Here is a 24,214-nt window from a genome sequence, read left to right on the forward strand (position 1 = left end):
CAGCGTCGGGCGAGGACGGCGGGCGACGTGGCGCGCTCCGGTTGGCCGGGCGGCGCGGCGGACGTTGTCCGGCCAGAGCGGACCCGTCCGGCGCAGCGCGGAGGGAGAGGGTTAGGGTTCGTCTGTGATTTCGTTTTCGGGATGCCCACATATTTATAGGTAGAGGGAGCTAGGAGGCTCCAAATGAGGTGCGGTTTTCGCCCACACGATCGTGATCGAACGACCTAGAGCATGGAAGAGAGTTTGGTGGGTTTTGGGCTGGTTTTGGAGGAGGTTTTTTGCTGGACACCCAAATGGACTATGCGGATGCCCGGTTAACCGATGGAGTACCAAACGACCTCCGAATGGAACGAAACTTGACCGGTAGACTCCGGGTGGTATATGAAGACCACTTGACAAGCCTCGGTCCATTCCGAGAAAGTTTGACACACGCACACGAAAGAAAACAAGAGGGGTGCACCGGAGGAGATAGGAGCGCCGGATTGGAAAACGGACAACGGGGAAAATGCTCGGATGCATGAGACGAACACATATGCGAATGCAATGCCCATGATGACATGATATGAAAATGCATGACATGACAAAATACAAAATGAAAGACAAAACCCGACAACGGAGGGAAAAACATATCACATAGCCGGAAATGGCAAGAGTGGGAGTTACAGATATGGCAAGTTACATACGGGGTGTTACAATGGCCCTCGTTTTATAGGCTAAGGGGTTACCACAACAGCAAATCAGTCATTACCTACTGATTAGATAGCCAAAAGTGTTATCATACCTAACTCTGGCAGTGAGGAAAAAGTGCATTAAATGCACTGTTAGGTGTCACGCTAAGGATGAAGCCCGGCAAGCCTGCCACGCCGCTCAACCACCCTCTTGTCTATCTGCATGACACGCCTCTAGACGGGTGTCATACATGATGAATCTTCTTTCCAAATGGCTGCCACGTGCCAAATGACAGCCACTTAATCACTTGTGTGCTCGATACCACACTGATAATTGACTTGCGTCACTGTGCGGTGGAGCGGTGGAGTCTTGACGGGTAACTTGACCCTGGCAGCCTCGGCAAGCCTACCGGGGAAATCTTGGGACTTGTCTTTGGTGAAGCATCGACCTGACCAGGCTCGCCTGCCCGACAAGAGAGGTTTTTCCTTAGTGATATCTTGTTCTCTTGGCTTGTCTTGGCCTTCTTGATCCACCCTTTGATTTCTCGAAGAGCCATTTCTTCAGATTGGCCATCTCTTGTCACCGCAATCTGGCCCTTGTGCCTGTGTACGGCCCGGGCAACACATGCCAACACTACAAAAAAATACACTTCCGTGATGATACGTGTTTGTCAGAGTAGGTCACGTTTTTTGTCATGCATGTACATCCATGACAAATTTATGACAAAATCAAGATAGTCATACCTGTGCTGTCGTAGAAGTGTTCCATGACATTACCAAAATTATCATCACGGAAGTGTCCACTTCCATGACGATAAATCGCGCGTCACAGAAGTGCTTTCGTCAAGGGTGACCGACACGTGGCATCCACCATAACGGAATGCCGTTAAGCTATCGGGTCGGGTTTTGGATCCGATAACCCGTTAACAGCCCCGACCAATGGGGATTTTCCACGTGTAAAATCATCATTGGCTGGAGGAAACACGTGTCGGCTCACCGTTGGGACAGATGTCATCCGCTCATTGGACCGAAGGCGCCTATGATACGGCGACACGTGGCACGGCCCAACAGAGGCCCATTCCTGTGAAAAGGACGGCCCGTTTGACTTGGTCAAAAGGTGGCGGGCCGGCCCACGGAAAGCCTGTTAACGGCATGTTCGCATATAGCCCATTTACAGCCCGCTAACCCAGGGCCCGTTATGCCCTATCCGAATTAGGCCCAGTAGCGTCATCTGGGCCGTCCAATATGATTCAACCCGTTTTAACTTCCGGCCCATGTGTGGCCCATGACTTCTTTCGGCCCATATGAGGACCTTTGTAACTCTTGGCCCATTAACGGCCCGTGGTGAAACTGGCTCGTAATGAACAGTGTATCACTTTATACCCATTAACGGCCCGTTATTCCATTGGGCCGTTTCCAGCCCAAGTTATCTTTCAGCCTTCTCAGGGCCCATTGATTCTTGGGCACATTTGCAGCATTCGGTTACATACGGCCCGTTACTGTCATTTTCTGCTTGTGGGCCAAATTCAGCCCGTCGTTACAGTCGGCCCGTTTGCGGACCGTTAATACGTTGGGCCGTTTTGATGTAAAAAAAACCGTTGGGCTGTTTTCACAGAGTTATCAAATATGGCCTATTAACAGCCCGTTATGGTCCACGAATAGTACGACCCATGATTGGCGAAATGATGATACGCCCCGTAGAAGGCCCATGGATCCTACGGCTCGTATGAGGCCCATGGATAGTACGGCCCGTAGAAGGCCCATGGATCGTACGGCCCGTAGAAGGCCCATGGACCCTACGGCTCGTAGAAGGCCCATGGACCCTAAGGCCCGTATAGAAGGTGGATGGATCCTACGGCCGGGCGAAGGCCCATGGATCATACAGCCTGCAGGAGGCCCATGGTTACAACAGTTCGTGTGTTGCCATGATTATTTTGGCCTAGTTACCAAAAATAGGCTATTGTGGCCACTAGAAAAAAAACAGAAAAAGAACTACAGTGACTACAAGGAAACAACTAAACAAGACAATAAGGAAATAAATAAGCAAGCAATTAATGCTAGCCTATTACCGCTATTACACATATTACATCCATTGGGCATCGAAGTTCACCACCAGTGTAAATATAGGGAACAAAGCAGCACATTACATACACTGGCCGTCAAAATTGGCCACCAGTGCAAATAAACGCGGCAGCAAAACAAGAGCATAACTGAAACAACTTCAGAAGAGCTCAAGAAACGTTATCTTGGGTATCCACCATGCTGGCAATAAGCTTAGCAAGCTGATTAGCTTTGTCCTGTTTGGCGCTAAAATCCTCCAACGCTTGCTGTTGCACCAGAAAGTATGCATCTGAATGCTCCAGGGACTTCCGCAGTCCTTCCGCTTCTTGTCGCAGCACAGCTGATCGATGTCTTTCAGCTTGTAGTTGAGACTCAAGAAACCGAACTGATTCAGACAGTGAGTTTGAATAGCTTGTGCAAGCGGTAGTGGCCAGTAACTCGAGCACTAAACCAAGACAGGACTTTGGGGTTGTCTCGCTGTCTTCAAGATAGTCTTCCTTCGTTGTTTTATCAGCTTTGTTGGAGACCAACAAGGATGTGTCACTATCCTGAACCTTATCTGTATTACTTCCTTTACCATTGCTTAATAAGGCACTCTTCCCCAATATTCTGTTAGCATTCTAAAAGAAGAAACAAGCAGACACATAACAAGTTTAGCATGTACTAGTCAATGAAACTCATTTCGGTGAACCAGTTCATTAGTAAGGTGGACAGGATTAAACTACCAAGTCTTCTATTGCCAAGTACTAGTACATAATAAAAGCATCAAACAAACATATATCTATGTCCTATGGTCACTGCATTGTCTTGCCAAATCAAAATAGAGACACGGTTCAAATCATATCAGTTCAAGACAAAGCAGCAGTGAAAGAATACAAAGCGTGGGAAACTACACGGCACAACAAGATTTCAGATGGGTACCACGGGTCTACATGTACAACAACACTATTGGCTCTGTTGTGATGCTAGTAATGTGCATGATATGAAAGTCAACTGTATACACAATTGAAATTGAAATCAACAGAGCTATTGATAAGAGCAAACCTTTAAAGAAACATGCGTGAACATACCTGCTGTGCCATTGGAGTTTCGATTGGATCCTTCAATTTAAAAATAAGTTTGTATGAGTAAATACAGTGATACAAGAGCAAAGCAATCATAGTTAAAAAAGGCGCGCGCCTAGGATCTAGGCGTTGGCAAAACGCATTGCACATAACTACACATAATCTGTGCATAACTGCGCATAAGCATGCGCTTTGGTCAGTAAAGCGCAAGGCGGTGGCAAAACACACAATTAATGCCTAGCGCTTTTTTGAACTATGATAGCAATGGAATTTTAAATTAGAACAGTTGTTCTTCAGGTTTAGGCACTTGTTCTACATGAACAGAGTACAGTAAGACGCAACAATATAATACTTAAAAATAGAAAATGAGCTCATAGACCTTACCACATTCTTGGTTCGGGACCAGTACAGAACAAGGCGTTCCCAGTCATCGTCCAGTAAAATGTGTCTCAGGAGAATGTAAGGGAATTTGATGAGTTTCTTTGCCGGTGAAGTACGTTTTCTTCAGGTAATTCCGATACTGCCACCAAGCATTCTTGAAGATAGCAGAGGTATTAGCACAGGTTACCTCATCCAGAGTTTCCAAATCGGTCCTTCTCTATAGAGAAAAATGGGAAAATTTGCTGTATTACCATCATGGAGGTAGGATGTATGGGACGAAGCAAAGTAATTGCCATCAATAACATTACTTACACATAACTCCTGGACAAACACCTGCAACTGGCATCTTCCTTCATCTTCAGTATAATATTTCCAAGATGGGAAGATACGCACATACGATTTAACAACATCAAATGCGATAGATGCTAAACTATGACTAGCTGGTTGTGCTTCCTCCATAGGAATAGGCGTACTAACTGGTGGAGTTGGGGTTCACCGTGATAGTATTGGCCCTTTGGGCACTGGAGCTGCCTTACTAACTGCTCTTGTTTGGGAGCTCTATGGTGGAGATGGTGCTGTGTCAACAGGAACTGGGTTACTATCGGCTGGGGTTGGGGTTAGATTGGGTGAAGCTGGTTCTCTATCGATCGCAGTAGGGGTACAATCTACAAGAGTTTGGGTTATGTGTGGTAGGGCTGGTTCTTGTGCATGTACAACCGGGGTGCTATCTCCACCAAGAGGTAGCACTGTTTTATTTGAAGACCGTGTTTTTAGTCCGCTAGATACTGGCATCACCCGCTCCAATTCAAATGGCTGATAAACAGGAAACATAGTTGAATGTACAGACATTGTATGAGAGACAGATGCAATAGATAGTGTGGAAAAAAGAGGGCGTGAAATAGTTGACATGTATATTGTTTGACTAAAACGGATAACATGACATAATTTCACATATATGATGTCTATCTAAACTGGATAGCATAGCATAACATAATTCAAAGATACGATGAATAACTAAACAGGATCGCATGACATAATTCACCTACATGTTATCTAAGTAATCAGGATCGCATCATTTAATTCACATATGTGATTTATATGCTAAACAGAGGGCATTCGATATGATGTCTGAACTAAGAACATGGTGTTGAATATTGTGTATATGATGTCTAAACTATGCAATGCAAGACACCGTATGCATGATATGAGTAGTATAACCGTGCCAAGTTAGAGCATACACATCAGTGGGGGAATAGGACTGGTCATCTGTCTCTGAATCCATCTCTGAGGAGCTATCGGGACCCAACAAGAGATCTGCTTCGACAGGTAGCACTGTCTGCTCTGAAGGCCTTGTTTTCACTCCAGATTTTTCCATCTCCCACCCAAATGGCTGGTTCACAGGAAGAGTAGTTTAATGTACAAACATTGTCGACAAATGGAAATGTAATGAAGAAAAGGATGGGCAAGATATCATTCAAATATATGATGCCTGGTTAAACAGGATGGCCTTGCACATTTCACATATATTATGGCTGACTAAAAGACATGAGACTGCATAATTCCCATATATGATATAGAAACTAAACAGGTGGCATTACAGAACATGTCTAAACTAAGCAGATGACATATATGATGTCAAAAGTAGGCACTGCAAGGCAACATATGCATGATATAACTAACATAATCATGCCAAGGTAGAGCAAACACCTTGGGGGGTAAATAGGAGTGGTTAGCGGCGTCTGAATCCGCCTCAGAACAAATATCTTCCTCTGGATTACAATCTGGAGAGGGGTGGGGAGGGTTTGCCATTGAACCCACCATGGAGCGACGTCTGCATGACATTGTATTGCCGCGCAAAACTCTTCTCTTTTTCTCTACATGTTCAGCATGACTGTGTACAATATCTGACATGCATACGAAAAAATTATGGTGAGATTATGTAAGGAGAGCATGCAGAAATTTAGAGTGACGGTAACAACCAGTGGATCGACGTTTTTCTGTTGAACCAAAATAGCCCTAATGGATCGACGTGAATGTATAGTAATAAGTGATGCAACAAGTGTACAACCTCTTTGTTGTAGCCGTGTCGACCTCAGGATCATTGGGTTGGTCGCTGAAGCAGTTGGGGCAGAGGTGGCTGTCGGAGGTGTGGAGGCAGATCCGAGGAATCTGTAGACGGCGTCCAGGGCACTGCTCTGTTTTGATGGATCGTTCTGTTGTTGGAGCAGCTCCGGTGAGCCGTAAGACGTCAAGGCTAAAGCAGCACAAGACAGACATCGTCAATCTCAAGTGGGATTCTAATAGCATCTCCAATAGATGATGTAAAATGGATGTAAAATTAACATCACCAAAAACCACCTGACTACAACAGATGAGGTAAAAACTATTGACTCTGAACTTAACTGTCAAAACTGAAATTTACTGTGGAATTTGAATGCTACTGTCGAAACTGAACGCAATGGTAACAGAGAGGCACTTGACATGTAGTTTAGGGAGGGCCTGCAGTTCATCTTCAACCTGCACCCCCCTGAGCCGCCAGCCACCACCGGCCGAACCGCCGGCCCTAGTGCCGCCTCGCCGCCCTGAAACAACTCGCCACCGCCGCCCCGGCCAGCCCTCTAGGGCCCCCGCCCCCCACCCTGAACCCTAAGATAGATAGTGGGGTACCTCTCCGGCGAGCCCCCGTCCCCGCTGCGGGTGGTTCTTCCTTAACTCCGGCGAGCCCCCCAACCCCTGAAAATCGACTGACCCAAAAGTTGATTCAGTCGACTGAAGTGTGGCTTAATCGGAGCAGAGCAGCAGCTCGAGCGAGGGGGAGAGCAGCAGCAGCAACTGGGCGAGCGAGCGATCGAGCGAGAGCCGGAGTAGCAGCAGCAGTGCGAGCGAGCGAGCGAGAGCCGGAGCAGCAGCAGATCCGGCTGGTATGGACGCCGCCGCCGAACGGGCCTCGCACTGGGGGAGAGCCGCCGTGGAGATGTCGCCCGCGGCGCCGGCTTCAAGGTAGCCACTCCATGGGGGTGCAGGATGGAGCACCGTCGGTGCCGGGAGGTCGAGTTAAGGAGAAGGTGTGATGCGATGAGTGTACAACCTCTTTGGTGGCGCCGAGTAGGCCTCGGCTTCGTCCGAGGAGTCGGTGAGGATGCTGCGGTTCCGGTGGAGCAGGTTAAGGCGGCGCTGTGGGGATGGAGCAGCCGCGATAGACGAGGCAATTGTCGGAGCAGCTCCTTGGAGGTGGAGGACGGGGCGGCTGAACCGGCGGGACGGCGAGATGGATGACGGATCCTCATCCGGGGAGGTGGACGAGGGACGTCGAGCTATTGCGGTGGACGACGTCGTCGGGGAAGAGGCTCCGGCTGGGCAGCGGTGACGTGGCGGACAGAGAAGGCTGGGGTTTCGCGGCTGGAGCGGAGAGATTATGGCGGCCTGGGATTTCGAATGGCGAAAAGGGGGCGATGGGAGGGGGAGAAGCATGACTTAGGGACGCGCTTGTCCAAAATGTAGGGTGTGTTACAAAAGTACCCCCCACCGATTTGAACTAGCGGCCCTTTCGGCTCAGGGTTAGAAGGGGGATTTCGCGTGTCGGGATTTGGCAGCTGGAGGGAGTTTTCGCGTGCGTTGTAATTTCGGGATAGCAAGGCGCGGGTTGTGAAGGCGCCAGTTTTGGGAGCACGATATCTGAATTTTCGGGATATAACAAGACGCGGGTTGAATTTTAGGGACAAGCCTAACGTGTAGTAATATTGTACTTGTACGTACCAAATCAATTCGCACTTCCCTCAACCAAAAAGAAAACGAAAAAAATAAAACTATTCACACCACACAAAGAGAGAGTCTTGCCCCGTTTTACTATACAAATGCTATTCAAAGCTACTCCCTCCTTCCATCTATATAGGGCCTAATGCGTTTTTCGATGCTAACTTTGACCAAATATTAGAGCAATGATATATGACATGCAACTTACACAAAGCACACCGTTAAATTCGTCTGTGAAAGGTTCTTTCAATGATATAATTTTCACATTGTGCATGTCATGTACTATTAATCTGTCAATAGTCAAAGGCGGTCTTAAAAATCTCATTACGCCCTATATATATGGAAGGAGGGAGTATGAATCCATGTTATGTCTGATTACATTTTTTCGCTTGCTGTATAATGCATGTAACCTACTCATACCAACATTTTAGTGCATTCCAAATGTCTATACTACCGCTGCAATTCGAACTAAATTTGAATTCGTTTCTCTATTTCAATAAGAATCTACAATCATGATTGATGCCAACTTCAACCATCATAGTTTCCTTGCTATCCGCCAGATATAAATCGGACGACCTATAATGCAGGATGGCACGCACACCATCATCAACAACTCCGTTTTTTTATAAGAGTAGAGATAAAATATATTAAATGTAGTATAACATATTCATAACCACATCATGTGTATCACCGTTATATATATTCACACATGCGTCGGTTTGAAACACTATGATAAATTCTTCAAATATCCGAATTCGCTTTTTATAATGAAGTATATATGATCTCTATTCGTCTTTTACACCCACACAACCCTCTTATCTTTGTAGCTAGCGCTAACTTTCTCTTGTGCATGCACACGCCCGCATCCCTCTCACCCTCCCTCGGCATTCTCTAGCTCCATCGCGCAAATTCGTCTTTTCACTTTAGGTCGTTCACCCACGGTGTGTGTAGGCCCCCAGCTCCTTCTTTACGGCACACATCGATCGATATGCCTCTCTAGCCAGGTGTGCCTAGCACAAACACAAGCTTCCCCTGTTCTCTTGTCACTGTCCATGCCTCACTCCCACCACTCTTTTCATTGTTCTCGTACTCGCACACTCCTCCCCCCTCGATATAGTATGCCTTTCGTACCACCTCCTACATGCATCCCTCTCTCTCTATCCTTCTCCTCGTGCCTCATTTGCTTCTAACACACACATGCATGTATACCGATCAATCTCCCAACATATACCTACATCAACTTTAACTACCCCCCCATCGATCGACGTACCACACAAGTTATGTCTCTCCTTTCTCTAACAAAGGGCGATTGATCTTCCTATGTAGTTACGTCTGCTTACCACAGCCACAGCGTCCCCCCTCATCATTCGTGCATACCTCCTGACCCGTCTCTCACACGCACGTGCACAGACAACAAGCAGCCATCTCCTCTCTTATTGATATTGCGGGCGTGCCCTCCGTTTGTCTAGCAAGCCTATCCCACCATTTGTTAGAAGCAACTCCACTACCACCCCCTCCAACACTCTAGCTCTGTCTCTCTCCCAACCTTATTCCTCTCCTGCACATATGCATGGATGCCGATCGATCTCCCTTAATACATGAGGCAGATCGATCTCCTTAATACATGAGGTAGGCCTCTCTCGTCCTCCACACATATACCAGCCATTGTACCTCTATAGTTGATTGGGCCTCCCTCTTCCCCCACCACACACTGATAGTCGAGCGCTGCAGGTAGGTATCCATGCCACAGAGACAAACTGCACATGTCCCATCTCACATTCCAGTAGGCCAGCCACTCTATATCTTTGACGTGGGCACACACAAATTCGATGGCACTCTTTATCGATCGCGCGCGCACACACACACACACACATCATCCCTCTCGATTCTATGGACACCTCAAGCCGATGATACCTCCACTCTCTTCTCGTGGATCGCCCCCTCTATATATATGTTATATCCAGGACTCTATTTCAAACACATTGCATATGTTACATTTTTTGATTGACCCCCCCCCCCCAAAACTCTCAAGAACCCACACACTATATCTCTCTAGGTTTGTATCTCTCTCACACAACCCCGCGTAGGTGGTGTACGTATACAAGAAGAGAATAGGTGCACCGTGCACATACTCACGCTTCGTGCCCAGCCACACCCGCGCAGGTACACGGTGGAGCTCATTTCTTTACGAAATGGCAGCCCACGTGCTAATTTGAACGCCTATAGCGGTTGTTTACCTAGGGAGGTCGTGTACCACGCGTGCCCGAAACAAAGTTCGACTTGACGCGTTGCCGCGTTATTTTTAAATAAAGTTATAGCGCTCAATGGCACGTACACAGAATATTAAACGATTTTTATGGAGAAAATGGTAGTCCGCTCACTATATACAATGGAGCCTGCCTGCCTGGTTTGTCGCTCTTCAGAGTATCTCACACAAGGCTGCAGTGGCCTCTCTCTCTCTCACCGTTGGTCACTGATCCGGCCGCATCCCGTCCGCCGGGGGAAAGGGAGTGCGGTGGTTTCTTTCTCTCTCACCGTTGGTCACTGATCCGGCTGCATCCCGTCTGCCGGGGGAAAGGGAGGAAGTGCATCGTTCTCCGTTTGACGGCGCCGAGGTAGCACGTCCCGATCTGCGGTACACGCCGTTCTCTCTGACCAAGCTCCGGCGCGGCAGGGCCTACGCCACTTGCTCGCAGATTCCGCCCGCCGCCTCTCACCTAGTTACATCCCGACGACCTCCAGGTATCCCCTACGGCCTTGCTCCACTGCCCGTCTTCCCACGTCGCTGCATGTGGATCTTCCATAGTTCTTTGCCCAAAACGTAGCTCGTCCGGCGTACTTTCCATATTGCATTCTCGTCCGTGTTGTTATCTTCCCTTAGGACAAGGAATATGCTTCTTTTTTGTCGTCGCATGTGTCATCAACTGTTATTGGCCAGTAATTGTTTCCTTTCTACTCGTTGCTATTGTGACCTTTTGGTGAACTGCATAAATCACTTTTTTCTTAAGAGTGTTTTGTGCAGTTGTACTAAAATGTCACACGGGCAACGTCTCTACATTTCAGTGCGACTGCACAAAGGGAGATTGGTTTTGCTCTATCCTCCTCATCCAACTCCGAGCCTAATCTTCTCCAACTAGTTAGTCTTAAGAGAGACTGCAAAGATGACCGGCTTCTATTTGTGTGTTTATTGTTTCATAAGCAGTCCTCTATTATCGTAATCACACTTAATATCTTTGGAACAGGGACGCTCAGCTCTATTTTAGTGGAACTGCACAAAATGATCGGAATGTTGCATGCTCCAGACAGCTACTTTTTTCCCCAACATGCCTTGTTGATTTAGACAGAGCTGGGGGGGCGTTGCTGCCAATGAAAGCATGGATCATTTGTGATGTAATTATTAGCTCTGATCTGCTAATAATTGACATGCATTAGCAAGGAAGTTAGTTTTTTATTGTTTCCGAAAGAGCATCGATGGCAAGACACGCGAAACAAAAGCTGAAAGCTCACACCATTGTACAATTTCATGTCGCTGGAAAATTATTTGTATAGTACGTCAATTATGTAAACAAATCCTGGAAGCTTGATAGCATTGCCAGAAGCCTCTTCATCATCCGGGTCCATGTGCCATGCACAAAATTATACTCCTTCATTCCTAAATATTTGTCTTTTTACAAATTTCAAACGGGCATATTTTAGAGTGTAGATTCACTCATTTTGCTTCGTATGTGTACTCCATCCGTTCCTAAATATTCTATTCGTCTTTCTAGAGATTTCAACAAGTGACTACATACGGAGCAAAATGAGTGAATCTACACTCTAAAATATGTCTATATACATCCGTATGTGCCAGTCCATTTGAAATCTCTAAAAAGACAAATATTTGAGTAGTCACTCGTTGAAATCTCTAGAAAGACAAATACTCCGGAGTATATTATGAACCGAGGGGGTAGTGCACAACCGCATGGGACACTCAGCCCGGTCGTTGCGCCGCATTAATAGTGAGTAATGATCAGTCAAATCATAAGCCCCACCTTTCCCACTGTAAGTTGCTCTGAAGAAGCAACCATCAATACGCTCTTCTTTGAATCCGCTCATACTACTCCATCCGTCACTGTTTACACAGCGCGCTTCAAAAAAAAGAAAAAAAATCTATGGGACCAAGGCGACTAGCGATCGGCCTGAAAAATAGCATTGGTAGTTATAGCACGACGTCTATTACTAGAGGGAATGATGCGTACACACATGCACGTAGTGCTTCCACCCGGGTACACACATGCATGCACTTACTCAACTCCGTAGTAGTACAGTACATGGAGAGAAAATTGTGGACTTGATTGCGGTTACCACGCCCTAATTAATTGAGCATTAAACCAAACGCGTCTAAAGTCTCTCTGGTGGTGGAAATGCATTGAGAGAAATGCATCATAATGAAGCGCGCCCTGTAAACTGTGATGGAGGGAGGAGTAGTATGAAGGGGCAAAACCAAGTACGCGTATGGCCAGTCGGTCAACGCACCTCCTCTTGGCATATCACTGACATGTGGGACAGGAGTGTGAGCAAACCGATCTCAATTGACGGCAAAGAGCAAACCCGCCATTCCTTGAGAGAGACGATGAGCGAGAAGACACAGACGGGCTCGCACGGAGGCCAAGATATATTCGAGCATGGTTGGTTGATCGATATCATTCATTATATGTTGGGCTACCGTTTTCCTCCCTTCTCCGGAATAAACGTGTACTTTATCAGAGATAAAAAAATAAGAGTACAGACGCTCCACCATGCGGTTCTAGTAGTAGTACTACTCGTATTACTGCGCTTGGCTCTTCGCCTCTTCGTGAAGTCGAACAATGATGGTACTCCGCATGTTGGGTACTACAGTGTATGCCTCTGACAATCTGACACCGAATGGACTGATGCATGTCCACCAAGGGTAGGTTGCATTAGTCAAAAGGCGTAAGCGAGCTTCACCTTGTCCTGCAAGCTTCTCCTCGTTCTGCGAGTTGACGGGACACACCAAAAAGTAGTGCTAGTCCATACTCCCTCCTTTCCGGTTAATATGGCTTAATCTTTTTTGCGGGTAAATGAGAGAGCTTTATTCATATATAAGCATTCTTAGGACGATCAGCCAAGACACTGGTCACTAGGAAGCGAGGTACCCCGGAAAAAAAGAACTAGGAAGCGAGGTGTTTCATGAAGCCAACTCTCGGCCACATTCAAAGTGCAGCAAGCACGGTTCGCACGAAGATGCGCCGCAAGGTTTGCTGACCTGTTTACATGCTGAATAACAAAAAAAGAGGAAATATTACCGAGTGCTACTATTTGTAACAGGATATGAGCCAGATATAAGGGAGAATTGTGGCGAGTGTTCCATGCAATCAACTTCCATTATCACATGCGAGAACCCTCGAAGAGAACCAAATGTGTTGAAGATTGCTTTATCACATTTAAAATTATAATAAGAGTGCAGACGCTCCTCCATCCGGTTCCTAGTACTAGTATAGTACGTACCTTTATAGACTATAGTAGTAGTACTAGTAAACTTTGTGCTTGTCTGTTCGCCTATTCGGGAAGTCGAACAATAATAGCACTAGTAGTATAGTGTATGCTTCTGGCAATCTGACACCAAATTAACTGTTGCACGTCCACCGCCTGAACAATAATAGCACTAGTAGAAAACCCACAGTCGGTACGATGCTGCGTCCCAACCGCCCTTCTAGCTACAGCCCGACGTCCCAGGTAGTCCATCTTCCTTTTGGAGCCGGCTTGCTCCACTGCCGTAGCTCCATCTCCATGTCGATCTTTCTCTACTTCTACCGGCTTCTACTTGTGATGAGTTTATGTCTCATGAACTAGTGCCGGTACTATTATTCTAATCACACTTCTTCAATATCTTTGCCATCAGGGATGCTAGGTTCGATTTTAGTGGAACTGCACAAAAGCATCGTATGATCCGAGGGTGCCAGCCGTCTTTCCTTCGACAGGTTCTACCTGGCCAGGAAATTAAATCATGTTTAGGGTTTAGGGTCTAAGTCGTAGTGACCCCATCAGTAGTTTTTCTTTCGTACACGCTCTCACAACTTTTTTCTTTTGTTGTGAAGTAAATATTGGCTATGATCTCTGAATCATTGAGATGCATCAGCATGCGTGTTAGTTTTCCTTTGTATTTGATGGAATGTTGTAACGGGGCAACCTTGGAATAGGAATGAAAATGGAGTGGAAAGTTTCCGTTTTTCCGGAGAAAAAATGGAAACGGAGAGAAACCAACGTTTCGTTTCATTGGATCGCGCCATCGAGCAAAACCAACGTTTAAATCACGTCTGTCGTGTTCGGGTCTCACCCTCCTCCACGGCTCGACCCCACACGGTCGCTCGGCATGCCACTCACCGCAAACCGAGTATACGATAACTTTCCCGCCTGCTTGTCGATGGATTGCTTCATGGAGTTCTAGCACTACGGGAAGAGATTGACGAGTTGGGGGAGGACAGCTAGCTGTAGCACGGACTCCCAAGAACTTTTTACATGCATGTTGTAGCCGGCTATTGCGACCTTTGAACGCGGAGCAGCCACATGCACCCGGAAGCGGCACGGGCGAGGCTCTCTCGGCCGGCGCGCCGCTTCAATGCCGGCGCCAGTGAGAGGTCGCGTCGGCTCTGGCCGGGCATGAATGCGGCACTGACCGTTTCGGGCGGGAAGCACACGCGGGTGATGAAGAGGGTTCGGGTTGGTCAGGACCAGCCGTGGCAGCGGTCCGGACGCGAAAACAAGAGATTTTGTACGTTAATATTGCTGCGTATATAATTTACAACGTAAATAATGTGCCAGTTGGACAAATATGATTGGAGATGGAGATGGAAATGGAATTTTACGTAAACACGGATATGCATGTCTATGTCTATGTGTGTGTGTGCGCGTCGACTCTCGCGACCTGGAAGCGGGGGCGTGTTTTTGATCGAGTTTTCTTCCTTGGTACGTTAGAAAATCAGTTTGTCTAATTCACATCTAGATGTTATTTAAGGATATCACATCTAAGCTCCCACAAGTATATAATGTAGCAACAAGAAACAAAAAAAACTAGGAAAAAAATAGACCACAAACAGAGTGGACATCAACTTAGATGTGACAAAAGTATGTCACATCTAGATGTCTCCTAGACAGACCCTTAAAAAATTGTCCGCCAGTTTTCGTTTCTTTTTTCCGGGAACACGCGTATTCTATTTAAAACCACTGCTATGGAGAGATTTTTTTACTCCATTATAGCCTCTTGTTTGATAGAGTTTCTCGCGTCTCGCTCTCTCACCCTCTCAATATCAAAACAAGATGACAGTGTCCACTCTATCTCTCTCCTCACCGGTGGTCACAGATCCGGCCGAATCCCGTCCGCTGCGGGAGGTGAGGAGGTGCAGCGTTGACGTTGTCGCCGTCGGCGACGGAGGAAGCCGATGCGCACCGTCCTCTCGGAGCCGGCGCTGGCGCGGACGAAGATCCTCTGCACCCTTGTTCGCTGCCGTCGTGTGGGCAGATCCCGCCCGCCTGCCTAAACGACATCTCGCCCACCTGAGGTATAACTTCTTGTACTGGTCCAGCTCCCCAGGTCGCTGCGTGCGGGTTTTCTTCTATGCGACTACTCCCCAGCTCCCCATGCATAGTAGCTAGGGTTCGTCGGCTGGTCCAACATCACCAACTAGTACTATTATAGAGGAAATGCCACTCGAAAAGTTGTCCTGATTTATGCCTCGGTGGAGGTATACATGTTGTTTCGACAAAAAGTACATGGTGGTTGTGCGGTCATTGTCCATATGGTGGTAGTACTATCACTGGTTAAATGAAGAATGCTTTTTTTCTCGGGTATCCTGGTTTAGTTCCCATCAAGATAATTATGATGCTTCTGTTTGTTGGTGTACTTCTCATTAATTCTTATTGACAATTGACATGTCGTTGCTAACCCTTTTTTATATTTTTGGAAATAGCGATGCGTGTCTCCATACCCTGGCATGTCTTCCTCAATTTTAGTGGAACTGCACAAAATTGGATGGCCATTGTTGTTCCGCCTCACTGTCCTCTGCCACGTGGTTCTTCCTTCCTCGAGCTTGATTACTAACAAGAAACAGACCACAGTGAGGATTTGTCGAACTTCATAGGTGCCTCACCCAAACTTGATGCCAAATGGATGATGCATCACCACGATGACCTATCGATGCTCATGGTTGCGCCTCATGGTTGCGTCGGCTGGGGAAGCTGATCGATTTTCAATGAAAAACAAGCTGTCTTCCATCAGTGCTCTTTTCTTGTTACGCACAAAGATGATATCCTTCGTCAGTTCCCCTTGGTTGCGTTGGAGACGCAGTCGTCTTTCACGTTGGTGCGATTTTATCACACAATTGGCTATGAACCAAATGTTTCCTCGAAGAAGGATCGACGTTGGTACTAAGAGCATAAGTTTTGTATTGATTTCTAAGCCTTCTCACAACTTTGTCTCCAGCTCCCCTGTAATTTTATTTGTCCAGCTATTAACTTTGATTTAAAAAATGGTGTGGACTAAAAACCCGGATGGACGTAGTAGCCCTCCATTTTTATTTACTCCGCATATTAGATTTGACTGAAGTCAAACTTTGTAATACTCTCAAACCTTTCCGATAATTGAAATTAAAATTCCTTATTTGTACACACTCTCACACATTTCCGATATTTGGCGCATGTGTGGTTGTTCACTTAAGGGAGGGTAGTGTACCACACGTGAAGGACAGGAAGTGCGACCAGGACGCGTGGGCGTGGATCTCTAGTTCATCGGAAGTAGTACTAGTTTTCTTCACTGTACATTAAATAAAGAGTTTTGTTTCGTACTTACACAATTTAAAACGATTGTTATGGAGAGAATAAGAAAACCACTCCACTATATATTAGTCGTATACACAAGAGTACTATATGGACGCAACTTCATTGACTTAGTGCACCTGCCTTTGGATTTATGATAGGTGGGCCCAAAATGTGGCTGGCTCACCTGTCATACAGCCAAAAGCAGGTGCAGTGAAGGCACCGAAGCTCAGTCCGTACTACAGTAGTATATATATAAGAGGGAGCCTCAGCGCTTGTTCGCTAGGGTTTGCACTCTCCACACGCTCGCCGCACTACATATATGTTACATGCTAGAGGCTCAGCGTTCATTTGCTAGGGTTTGCTATATTCATAGTCTCTCACCTCTCTTCACCAGATTTAAACAAGACTGTGTTGGCCTCTTGTCTCTCTCTCCCCCCTCACAGCTGGTGAAGGAGGCGTCTGTATCCCGTCGCACCGGGAAGGGGAGGAGGTGCAGCGTTCACTCTATCGCCTTCGGCGAGGGAGGCAATCCACTGCCGACTGCGCTATTCTCTTTCACCTAGCGCCTGTGCGGGAGGGCCACCAACCCCTTCTTCCTCGCTGCCGTACGTAGTGTGGGCAGATTCGGCCTCCCGCCGCACGCCTTGCCACATCCTGACGACCCTAAGGTATAAGTTTCTTTGAAACCATCGTTGCTCTAGCTGCATGTGGATCTTTTTCGATCTGTAGTCGAATCTAGGTCTTGGTTCAAAGAGGAAAGAAGGGTGCGGTGGGCTGGAGCAAGAATCTAGGACGTGGTTCAATGAGGAAAGGAGGGGCGGAAAGTAGTATAGACTGGCTATCCAGCCGCTTTGTAGGTCGAAAAGGGAAAAGGGGGGTAACCTAGTACACACATCTGTAAGGAACCGATCTCTTTGTTGAAAAGGGAAAGAAACTGGGGGGTTGTGTAGTTTGTGCAGGACTAGATTTGCTGCCCTCACATAGGAAGAAGGTTCAAAGAGAAAAAATATGGGACCAGCGCATATATGCTGCTTGGCTACATACTCTGCATCACCCATTTATACGTGTGGACGCACATGGTGCTGGCATGTCCCATACAGCTATTTTGCTGTTGTTAATCTAAGAATGCCGCCGGAAAATTGAAGCAATGCCACTGTTAAAAGTAAATTACATTTTTTAACGAATGTTGTTTCAAGAGAATGTCTCTGTTAATATGAATCAATGCAACCGTTTTAGAAATGCTACTGTCCTACTTTGTTTTCCATCCAAGATAAGTTAGATGCTTTTTTCTGCCACCGTTTGTTTCATCCTCCTTTATCGGCAAGTAATTGATTCCTTTTTTGCCTCTGTTAAAACAGGGCTGTCGATTCAACTTGTTGCTATTGCGACATTTTGCTTCGCTACTCGAAACACTTATGTTTTAAGAGTGTTTTGTGCAGTTCAACTTGAATGTCACACCGGTGACTTTGCTTAATTTTGGTGGAACTGCACAAAAGGAGATCGAGATTTGTTTCCAGTCTTCGTGGCGAGTTGTTTCAAATCTTGGTCTCAACCACATGATGTGCAGTGTGCTTTGAGATGTTGTGCTACTTGTTTTGGTACTGTTTTAAATAAATGTTGAATTGAAGCTATTGTATTGCTGTCTTTTCCCATTAAGTAGTGAACAAAAATGGGACCAACCCAGACATGATGCTTGTTGCTTTGTTACAACAAATTCAGCATCGCCCCCTTTATAAGCCAGTAATTGATGCCACTCTCAGAATTAACTATTGAATCTTATTTCAAAACTGCAACACTTGTTAGGGATTGGCGGGATTTCCATTTTTGTGGCCGCATGTTTCATCCTCCTTTATTAGCCAGTAATTGATTCCTTTTTTGCCTCTGTTTAAACAGGGATATCTATTCAACTTGTTGCTATTGCGACATTTTGCTTCGCTACGCGAAACACTTTGCTTGATTTCAGTGCAACTGCACAAAACGAGATTGGATTTCCTATTCGTGTTGGCAGATTCTTATTTTATCTTGTCCGTCTCATGAAAGGTCAGTACAGGCCTTCATCCACATGATTGTGCAGTGTGGTTTGAGATGTTGTGCTACTTGTATTGGTACTGTTTTAAATAAATGTTGAATTGAAGCTATTGTATTGCTGTCTTTTCCCATTAAGTAGTGAACAAAAATGGGACCAACCCAGACATGATGCTTGTTGCTTTGTTACAACAAACTCTGCATCACCCCCTTTATAAGTAGATGGAAGCACATACTGTTGTTGCGCCCACTCTCCCCTGGAACTGTTTATGCTTTTCATTAATCTAATGCCGCTGGTAAAATTAAGCAATGCCACTCTCAGAATTAATTAACTACTGAATCTTAGTTCAAAACTGCAACACTTGTTAGGAATGGTACTATCCTGCTTTGTAGTTCTTTCTACATGTTTAACGAAGGTATTGTTAAGATAATGTCTATGTTAAAATGAATCAGTTGCATTGTTTTAGGAATGGTACTTTTCTGCTTTGTCGTTCTTTATACATGTTGAAACAAGGCATTGTTAAGATAATGTCTCAGTCAATATGAATGAATCACACTGGTGGAGAATTGCTACTCTCCTGATTTGTTTCCCATTAAGATAAAGTAGATCAGTAGATGCTTTTGTTCTGGGAGTACAAGTCATCAACCGTTACTTCTCAGTAATTGTTTCCCTTATACCTATTGTTGCTTACAGGGATATCAAAATTAAAGCTCGGTTTTATTCCGACTTCGATTTTAGTTGAACTGCACAAAAGGAGCCAATGTGTCCAAGGCAAACTGCTGCATTACTGGGTCCAGTTGGTCGTTCCACTTTGCAGAAAGAAGCAGTCACTGTTTGCGCTACATTACAGAAGGAATGACCGAGAAGCTTTGCAGAGTATTATTAGACACCGGTGACATGACTAGTCTGCAGAGACCATTGGCAATTTAACAACACATGGAGTGCCCTGGGCAAAAAGTGCCCAAACAAGTACAAGAAGGTACGACAGGACTCCACGATCATAGGCATTACATATTTTGAATGGGAAAAGCTTGTCAAAGTTTAACCATTTATGTTAGCAAGAAGACGTTAGTTTAATATATTGGAATTGGAAAACCTTGTCAAAATTTGCTCATTGATGTTAGCCAGAAGACATGCATTTGATATTTTTGAGTGGGACGCCCTTGCTGTGAGCAGCGTCGAGTGTTTTTTCCTATTCCTGTGTTCAGTTTAGAAGTAAATAGTTACTCTTCTGAGATATTCCTGTGTTAAGAGTTTGCTCTGAATATTGTCTATGTAATGCCATGCCTTGTGTTTGATTGCAAAGTTGAGCTTGGAATGTTGTGGCATGCGGCATCACTAGCTGTTCACCGTGCCTCCTGAGAATAATGCTTCATATTGTTTTGCATGTCGATCTAATGCCAGTGATTTGCTTGTTAAGAAGATCATCCTCTACTGTTATTTCCGTGCTTAAGAAGTTCATCGTCTGATGTTTCATTCATAGCCTATACGACAAGTGGGCTAGGTTAGATGTGAAACCATATGATCTTCCAACCAACTCATGATATTAGGCCGTGATTGCATCGTCGATTTCCAACCAAAACGCCTTGTAAAACTGACGCTTGTAAATTAAAGCAGATGGTCTCGGGCGAAGGCGCTTGGTTGGTCGATTTCGACTAGTAAAATATCGGAAGTACTTCACACACGATAAAAACGCTGAACGACACTCAGACGATTGCTAATCCACCCGTTAGCTGCTGTTTCAGCCATGCCCATGGATGGCATGATACGCACGTCGTGCATGTATCGTGTGGTAATGTCGTCCATATAGCAGTGCTCATAAAATATACACTGGTCTCTCAAATTACACGCGTAACCCGCCGGTTTTACTTACAGACCTCGGGCCCTCGGTTTCATTACGCCTGTATTTTATGGGTTGTTTCCGATGATGAGTAAATTACACTTGTATGTTAATACAGGTTTGAAATAAACCAGAGCTCCCAAGCGCAGCCTTACCGTTTCATGCCGTCTCAGTTTCTCGAAGGTGCTCATAGGTGTCTGATGATCCTGGCTTCCTGAATGAGCAGCGGGCGCTGTATCAGACCATTCGTAGGGCCCGCGAGGCCCTCTCCGTTGTCCTTCGAGTTGTTGCGCTTGCCGTGGCGCCGAGCATTGTTAACATCGTCAACGAACATGAGGATTCAGGAGATGACTTTATTTTGACTGGATGACACTAGGGACCCACTAGGGCCATAGCCGTACGTACGCAAGTGCCTCCTTATTATGTACAACTATATTTTTTTTGCTTTCTCCTGGTTTCCTGACATCACGGTCCCACACCATTGTCAACCTATGTAGTCAGTATAAACGAGAGAATTGCACAAGGTGCGGCCGACAGCTGGGACCAAGCAGCTCGAGCAGTATTTGTGTTTTTGAGGTGTGAGCACTCCAGAGTTTTTCTTGGCGATGCTTTCGTTGTTCTTCAGAGGAGAGCAGGGTATTAACTGGGCGGGCTGTGGCCCGTCTAGCCCAGGCAAGATATCCAGCCCAGATACTAAGTTTTTTCAAGATGAAAATGGCTAGCCCAGCTATACGTCTTTTTGAGGAATACCCAGGCAAGGTCAACTTGTTATTCTCCGCCCAGCTGGGCTGCAAATCTTTCCTAGGAGGGATGCATTAGGCTTAATAGGAAAATGGGCTTTAAAAAATAATAAATGGGATGTAATTATAAAAACTGTGCAGTAACTATAAAAAAATGCACCAAACACGAAATTAGTTTATAAAAAAATATTTATGGATTTTGAAAATCTAAAATTTTCATTGCTGCGCGCGCAATGTTTCGTTGGATTTTTACGTAATACAAATTTATATTTAATATGACTAGAAATTTCGGGATAAAAATATTTCGGATCCCATCAAAATGTGGGAAATTTTATTGAATTCTATCTTCAACGGTTGGTTGAAATTATTAATCGTTGTCCTAGCTAGAAAATGGGCCGTACTTTTAACAAACTGTAAATGGGCTGTTGTAAATTCCATTAGAATTCAAAAATGGGCTGTACATTCTTACAAAACGCAAATGGGCTATAAGTTCTCTGCCACACACTTGTGGGCCTACTAAGTGACGCGTCCCCTAAAAAAATAAGTTGACGCGTAGCAAGGCTTTGTGAACTTATTATAGTCAACACACGGTTCTAGCAGTAGTGGCCGTTGGATGTCTATCCAACGGATGTCGTGCTTCTTCTTCAATCTCGAATATTCTTAGCTTCGGCCGCCCAAAAAATGATTCCTCCCCCTAACATTTGGGGCGCACCATTTCGGAGGCTGGCCTGTGGGCCTACTAAGTTGGAGCGTACCAAGGGCTTTGTCAACTTAGTCAATATAAACGATTCTAGCTTCAGTGACCGTACGATGTCCATCCAACGGCCGTAGTGCTTCTTCAACCTCTGGTCTTCTTGGTCCAGCCGCCCAAAGCAGCGCCGGTCGTGCTGCCTACTCCTGCCTCCCGTGGCCGGCTGTGCTGCCGCGGAGGCCTCACCGCCCCCATACTACTCCCACCGCTGGCCAGGCCATCCCTCCACTCACCCACACCCCCTGTTATTCTACGGCGACGGCAGCCTCAAACCGCAGCCGAACCAGTGAACCCTCGTACTCCTCTCCGCGCGGGCTTCCACTGCTGCGTCTTCCCTGGCTCCACGCCGTCCCCTTCCTAGGCCTCGCCGTCATCCACCGAACTGGTGCTCTCGGCGCGGCGTGGTCAACATGGTCAACGACCGACTTCCATCGAAAGAGTACTATACGTGCAGAGGCTGACATCTGGGTCCACGGCGGCCGCAAGGAAGTGCCTCCTTATTACGCGCAAAATAATCATTCCTCCACCTGACAGCGGGACCCACCGGACGGGCCACCTTATTTCACGAAAAAATGTTTCCCCCCTGACTGCTGGTACCCACTGGACGGGCCACCGTATTCACAAAAAACGTTCCCCCCGCTGTCAGCTCGGACCCACCGGAAGTGCCTCCTTATTATGCACAAAAATATGAATACTCCCCCTGCTAACTGGGACCCACCTTGGTGGGAGGCTGACTTGTGGGCCTACTAAGTTGACGGGGACGGAGGGCTTTGTCAACTTAGTCAATATGAACGATTCTAGCTCCAATGACCGTACGATGTCCATCCAATGGCCGTAGTGCTTCTTCAACCTCTGGTCTTCTTGCTCCAGCCGCCCAAAGCAGCGCCGGTCGTGCCGCCTGCTCCTGCCTCCCGTGGCCGGCTGTGCTGCCACGGAGGCCTCATCGCCCCCTACTATTCCCACCGCTGGCCAGGCCCTGCGGTGAAGGCAGCCTCACACCGCAGCCGAACGAGTGAACCCTCATACTCCTCTCCATGTGGGCATCCACTGCCGCGTCTTCACCGGCTCCGCGTTGTCCCCTTCCTAGGCCTCGCCGTCGTCCACCGCCCTGGTGCTCTCAGCGCGGCATGGTCAACGTGGTCAAGGAACGACTTCCATCGGACATGGACTGTATGTGGAGAGGCTGACAGCTGGGTCCACGGCGGCAGCAAGGAAGTGCCTCCTTATTACGCGGAAAATAATGATTCCTCCACCTGACAGCAGGGACCCACCGGACGGGCCACCGTATTTCGCAAAAAAAACGTTTCCCCCTGACTGCTGGGACCCACCAGCTACACCTTCGCACGCAAGGAAGTGCGTCCGGGCAAAAAAAATGATTCGCCCCCTGACTACTGCGACCCACCAGCTACATCTTCGCGCGCAAGGAAGTGCGTCCGGGCAAAAAAAACCAAAACGATTCGCCCCCCTGACTGCTGGGACCCACCAGCTACATCTTTGCAGGCAAGGAAGTGCCTGACAGTCGGGACCCACCTGGTCGAAGCGTACGTAGCGTTGTCATTCTGGTCGCGAACGTGTACGTACATATATACTAGTCAATGTAGAGGCGCGCACGTGTCGTAGTAGAGGCGCGTATGTGTCGTAGTAGAGGCGCCCACGTAGCATGTACACGTACGTACAGCGGCCAGGGTGCAAGAAAGAAAATACGGCCACGTACGTACATACGGGTAGGGTCTCGAACGCCTACTCGTGCACGACGAGGGCTCGTGCACATGGCTGGGTCGGAACGGAGAAACAACGTCGTCGTCGTGTTCTTGGGGAGGCAACGGAATGCGTCGTGTTCATGGGGAGGCAACGGAATGCGTCGTGTTCATGGGGAGGGGTGTGGCGTACCGCAAAACGGAGGAAACGGATCTCCTACGGTCGAAACGGGGGTCCTATTGATCGAGACGAGTGGGGCGTACCGCAAAACGGAGGAAACGGACCTCCTACGGTCGAAACAGGGGTCCTGTTGATCGGGAGGGGTGTGAAGTACCGCAAAACGGAGGAAACGGACCTCCTACGGTCGAAACGGGGGTCCTGTTGATCGGGAGGGGTGTGGCGTACCGCAAAATGGACG

The sequence above is a fragment of the Triticum aestivum genome, chromosome 4D (assembly GCF_018294505.1).
Source record: "Triticum aestivum cultivar Chinese Spring chromosome 4D, IWGSC CS RefSeq v2.1, whole genome shotgun sequence".
NCBI lineage: Eukaryota > Viridiplantae > Streptophyta > Magnoliopsida > Poales > Poaceae > Triticum > Triticum aestivum.